Here is a 6,551-nt window from a genome sequence, read left to right as displayed (position 1 = left end):
ACTCACCTTTGTATGTATGAGGGGCAATTAGGTTGCTCTGACCCTAACATACAGAAGGTTGTTCGCTTTATATCCGACCATTTTTGACGGGTACTCACCTTAAGAGATACCGCCACCACCGATCATGTTCTATTGGACCCCCCCCCCCCCCCCCCATTGTGGACTATCGCCCGGCATTGCAGTTTCCATTGCAGCAAGCTCCGGCGCAGGACAGGCATCGGAATTCTGTCCCACTCCTCCCTGCAAGCTTTCCATAGACCATCCAGGGCACGCGGGCGCCTATGTTGAAGACTTCGTTTCAAACGTCCAAATGCGCAAAAATCCATTGGACTAGCATCTGGGCTTTTCACAGGAATGTCTTCAAACGGAATGACATTAATTCGTAATTCCTCTGCCATTTCCTGATAAAAACGTAGTGATATTTTGACGGTATGACTCGAAGCCTTGTCCATATGGATCATCACCTGGTTCGCGTCCATTCCGTCCATTCCATACAATTGTGGGATGTCTCTCCGATAGATAGGTGTCAGAATGGAGTCTTGGAAGTATCTGGCATTCACCTTCACGTTTTTGCCCACCTTGCGTATCATCAACTTACCCTCATATCCGAATCCCGTCACAACCATAAAGCCACGAGCGAAACTTTCCCTGCACTGACGAACAAAGTTGCTGCGCCCCTTGCCGTCAATGTCACGGTATGTGACACTTTGCTTGCAGCCCTTCTCCTGGTGGTTTCCGTGGCTGAATGGTTCGCAAGGAGAGCCTGTTGTGTGTAATGGGCCACAATAGCTTTCTCAATAGTCACCCCGAGTGTTTCACAATGCGTACGTATGAAAACTTAGCATAAAAAAGGGCCATTACTTAACTCCCCCCCAATACCAGCAGACCCATAGTTCCAGCATGATATGCCAGGTGGCAGCACCGAATCGAAAATGGTCGGATATAAAGCGAACAACCTCTGTAGAAAGAACGGCAATAGGGTTTCATTTTTTTTTTTTCAACATACTCCCCTGCAACTCCAGTGCACTTCTCCCATCGGTGCTCCAACGCCTGGATACCTTGCAAAAAAAATTCTTCCGACTGGTCCTCCAACCATGAGTCCACAACCCTTATCACCTCAGAATCATCAGAAATTTTTTGCCCACGAATGTCATTCTTCAAATGTTTGAACAAATGGAAATCAAATCTGGGGAATAGGGTGAGTGGGGCAGCAATTCGAAAAATGCATTTGCGATAGCAGCCCTTGCAATGCGTGAGGTGTGGACAGGTGCATTGTCCTGGTGAAGGAGCACACCACGAGTCAACATCCCATGCCTCTTTTTCTTGATGGAATCATGTAATTTCTTGATTAGATCACTGTAGTATGTGCCAGTGATGGTTTGGCCTCTTTGTAGATAGTCCACAAGAAGGACACCCTTGCAGTCCCAGAATATTGAGGCCATCACCTTCTTGGCTGACGTTTGCACCTTGAACTTCTTCGTTGGTGGAGAATGTGGGTGTTTCCACTCCATGCTTTGTGATTTTGTTTCTGGGTCAAAGTGATGGTCCCTTGCTTCATCCATAGTTACAAATCGGGCAAGGAAATCGTCTATATCAGCACGAAACTTGTCAAGAAGTTCTTGACTGATGAGTCCCCGGATGCGCTTCTGATCTTGGGTGAGGTTTCGAGGGACCCATCTTGCAGCATTTTTTTTTCATTTGCAATTCCTGGGTAATTATGTTTTGCACAGTGCCATATGACAGGCCACACATCTCAGCAACATGACGGATAGTGACTCGATGATCCTTCAGCATGATATTGTGAACTTTGTTAATGTTTTTGGTTGTCATGAAAGTTTTTGGTGCTCCACCTGTATGTTCATCCTCACACGACTCTCTCCCACAATTAAACTCACGACACCATCTCTTCACCATACTGTTTGAAGGAGCAGTGTCCCCTAGTGTATCAACCAAGTCCTCATGAATTTTGGATACCTTCCACTTCTTCTTCACAAAATATTTGATCACCGCTCTCACCTCAGTTTTCTCCATTCTGGCACATTGACACAACTTCACTCAGTTAAACCCCTGTAAAAAGAAAACTGTATGATACTCAGACTTGCAATTCAGAATGAAAGCATATAAGGGATGACTAAACAATAACTAAATAAAAAATCAATCATAACGTCATTCCTTCTATGTTAGGGTCGGAGGAACCTGATCGCCCCTCGTATATGGAAAAGTCAAACCCAGACAGGTCACACAACCCCTTTTTATTAGCACAAGCTTTTATGTGACATAACACTTGCACCAATGATCAATTTGTAAATGTTCAAATAGACATGAATCTTTTTTGTAAGTAAATTAATTTTACTCTGCCCTTGCACAATATTAACTTTTGCATCTCCATTTGACTACTTTCATTTAACCAATTTGTGAGTACATTCTTAAAGTTTTTGTACAAAATTAACTAGAGAGAATCTTTACACACACTTTTGCAACCTTTAAAATACTTCATAATTGAGCCGGGCCCCATGGCAGAGTGGCTGGTACCTCGCACTACGATGCCAGGGGGTGCTGGGTTCAAATCCTGGCATGGGCATGCATATTTGTGTGTGTGTCCATTCATCAATTTCATCGTGTCATCACTCATCCCCATTTTGCAAATTAGCCAAAAGTGGCATACAAAGCGAAGTAAAATACAGCAAATCAATCAATCAATCACACTTCATAATTGACAAACAATGATTTAAGTAACCAGCCATCTATTTATGCAATCCTACTTAAATTACAAATCTTTTTTTCATGTCACATGTTTCTGCCTAATTAGATGCTCATAGGTTTTTCTGTTAATTTGTGGTACTGAAAATTATTCAATTGATAGGATACTCTTCTTGTATTTATTTTGACACAAAACATCCCACTTTTTTTTACCGTTCAGTCTTGCACATTGACCAATTTTAAAGATACGGTTTAATGCCACAATCCAGTCTAGTTCATCCTCTCAATTTAAGACATGCCACAATACATATACATGACATAATGAGCCTAGTCCACACAACGTCAATTATTACATGGAAATAGGTTCACTGTTATTGTAGAAATTCTAGTTGTTATATTTTACAACCACATGTTATTTGGAATAACCATTGTTTTGTCAGTTTTATGGAGTCGATTTACAGTCGAGGTACAATTTAAAATTTTTGCTACATTTTATTCAAAGCAACGAGGGTTCTTGGCTATCAACATGGATGCACCTATGTCTAGCAGTAACAGTTATCAGAACTCGATAGATTAGCAGTGTTCTCAACATACCTTGTTAACCTTCAGGTCTCGGCAAGGTTGATGATAATTGATGCAGCAATTGTCCCCCCCCCCTCCTCCTTCCCATGCAGTTTCCATTGTACCTTACACTTGTGCCAAGCAAGTAGAAAAAAGCAGGAAAACCCATAACAACAATTTGATACCACATCACGAAAAGTTGTAGAAAACTATCCCTGACACATTCCTAATTTAAAAACTCCACATATTAGAAATCCCGTAAAGACAAACCACCCATTTCAATTGAAACCACTTAAAAACTGGAACTCATAAAATCGATAAATCGTTTTTAAGTGGTTTCAATTGAAATGGGTGGTTTGTCTTTACAGGATTTTTAATATGTGGAGTTTTTTAATTAGGAATGTGTCTTTTAACACTTTCCAATGCGGCATTATGTTCAATGCTTAGGAAAATATTACGAACCTGATGAAAGGGGCAGTTGGACCCTGAAACGTTGTTCAAAAAACGTTTCATACTCACTCACATAAGTAGTGTTAAACTGAACTTAATACAATTTAACATTGTTTATTTTATTCAGATCCTATTACTTCTTCATGGTATGTGACGTAAAGTTTCCGCCCAACCTTTTGATGGCGTTAGTGGCTATCGCATCTCCTTTTCCACAGCCTGTAGTACACATCCTCATCTAGACATTGTTCTTGTTCTGGTGTGTAATATCTTCATACTGCAGCACTGTCGTTCTCAGGGTTGCTACGTGACTGGAAAACCTGGAAAACAGGGAAAAGTCAGGAAATTTGGTTGGTCAGGGAATAGTCAGGGAATTTTGCATATTTTCTGGAATTTATGCACATTTTGGAGTTGCAGGAGAACCAGTTACAAAATGAATGAACGGTTCATTTCCACTTCCAAATTTGGTTCTTGTGATTCCAGTTCCACAAAAAAATTCAGTTCAGAAACTTGTTCCTTTCGTCATTATGACTTCTAGTCTGTTACGTACAAAATTATGGTTCCTTTGCATTTCAATTCTATATTTATTTACTTTCGGATCTAGGTTCTTGGATCCGTTAATTTTGCGACTCGTTCTTGTGAATCTGTTCAAGACCGGAATTTGGAGAGGCCTGAGATTTTTCCTTAGAGAACAAGCTATTCAAGACTAAACCTACGCACCAGCTATCCTAAGAATTTCTTGCGGAGAAAATGTTGCTTTAGCTTTGTGTGTGCTGATTAAATTTCCTTTCTGCAAGAACACACCCGTTTGGAACCCGTTCTCTTTTGGTACGTGAAGTGGAGCAGGTTGGTGTTCGGACAGTTCATTGGTTTTGGATCTGCAATAACTGTATACTCCTTGAACCAAAGACAATGTAATACTTTCTGCCTTGAAGAGCAGAATTTCACGTAAACTGGTTGTGGTTGACGTCACACTGGATGGATGCGGATGCCTAGTAAAAACAAAGTGACTCACTACTTCGTTCCCCCCGTGAACCCGTTCTGTGAATTTGAGTTCTTCGTTGGCGACTCGTTCAGAAGCAACCTGATCAACTAGTTCATTTGCTCGTTGTTGTAGTTTTTACATTGCAGAGATGTGTTACATCCGAGAAATTAGTGATTATATGCAGTATCAGTGATGTCATTATTCGAATATGCACGTGTTTTGTGCATGTAGAATGAATTTATTTTTAAAAAACTGGTGCGAAAAGAGGAATTAAACGTACGCTGGTCACACATCGTTGTTAGGTTAGGAATGTTGGTTTGATGCCGATAGTAATTTTACGTATTTTTTGCGTGTAGAATGAAATTATGCTGAAAAGTGGTGAAAATGGGCCCAAGTTCCTTATGTTCTATTACGATTTCATCATACTACAAATGAAACTTTTACATGGTTAGATTTCAATTTAGTATGTCTGTTAACACATACAGTTTTAGCGATTACTTAAGATTTTGTCAATATATGCTTTTGTGGTTAGGTGAGGAAGGTCAGGTTTGGTTGTCTTAGAATTAAAATAAAGACCCTCAATGCACTCTGATTGCGTAGGGCATTTGAAGTTTTCTTTGCAACATAAATAACTTTTTCGAATCCAAACAGTGCTCATTATTTTAAGGAAGGTTCAAATGTTGTGTCACAATGATTACCAAAATTCTATGGTAACTAGTCTTCGTGCTAGGAAAATTTGAAAAAATCATAAAACATTCGGAACTGTTACCTTTTAATAGACAGATTTCTATGTTTTCGGTAATAGAAAATTGGTTCCAGCATGTGGAAAACTCAAGTAATGGAGATATTTGATTCCAAAGTATGGCCCACGTATATATTTTTTTTAGGTGTATGGTGGGTCACGAGCCCCATTCACGTTCTGAATTTCCGAAATATGTACTATTTTGAATAAATTTCAAAATATAATCATTAAACTTATTGCATATTTTCTAAAGGTACATGACCTAATTTTCTGTTGTTTCTCATTTGTATTGATATAATTGAGGTTGTATACAGGTTACATTGTACAGCTTTGATATATATGCCACATTTTTTTATTGATTTTTTACACCACTTTAATTGTAATGTCTTAGTGAAAATGCGGAAGTACAATAGTTTTTATTTTTTCATTGAATAGCATTGTATTAATCTCTTGGTAAATTTTCAGCTAATAACAGTGTATATTCACATTCATAATAATTAACGTGCCTGCATATTTTATTGAAAAACATGAGGTTCAAGAGGAAAATCATGACAACAAACATGTCTGGAAAAATTTCATTTCTGGTCTGGAAAACCTGGAAAAGTCAGGGAATTTCATAATCAAAAAATCGTAGCTACCCTGGTTCTGTCACTTCACGTGACTTCACATTGAAGTGATACATTCCTTTTACTGCTATACGTAATCGCATGCAAAAATTTGAAACATTACAATGGATATGGACCTGGCCTGGTTCATAGATTCATTGCTTTAATCATTTATCAGTCTTAGTTCCATATTCAGACAATAGAGGTAAAACAAGACAATAAGATGTATTTATGACCTCCAAGGAGTGCATTGACAATGGGTAGTAACATTAGATTATGTTAATTTATTTTGTGCTTGTGATCTACCATGTGATCAAATGTTTGGTGTGTAATAGTAAACTAATACCTAAATGTGTTTAAAAAAACATTATGCATTATGTTTTCATAACTTACAAATAAATATAGGTAACATGGAAAGTAGTTCAATTTTGAAAATAAAAAAATGCGAAAGAAAATTTAGTAATTATTATTACAGTGAATAGTGATATGTGACAATATAAGTTAGCAGAAG

The sequence above is a fragment of the Lepisma saccharinum genome, chromosome 26, assembly GCF_977018435.1.
Source record: "Lepisma saccharinum chromosome 26, izLepSacc3.1, whole genome shotgun sequence".
NCBI classification, from domain to species: Eukaryota; Metazoa; Arthropoda; class Insecta; order Zygentoma; family Lepismatidae; genus Lepisma; species Lepisma saccharinum.
The sequence above is the reverse complement of the archived record's forward strand: the minus strand, read 5'-3'. Positions refer to the sequence as shown.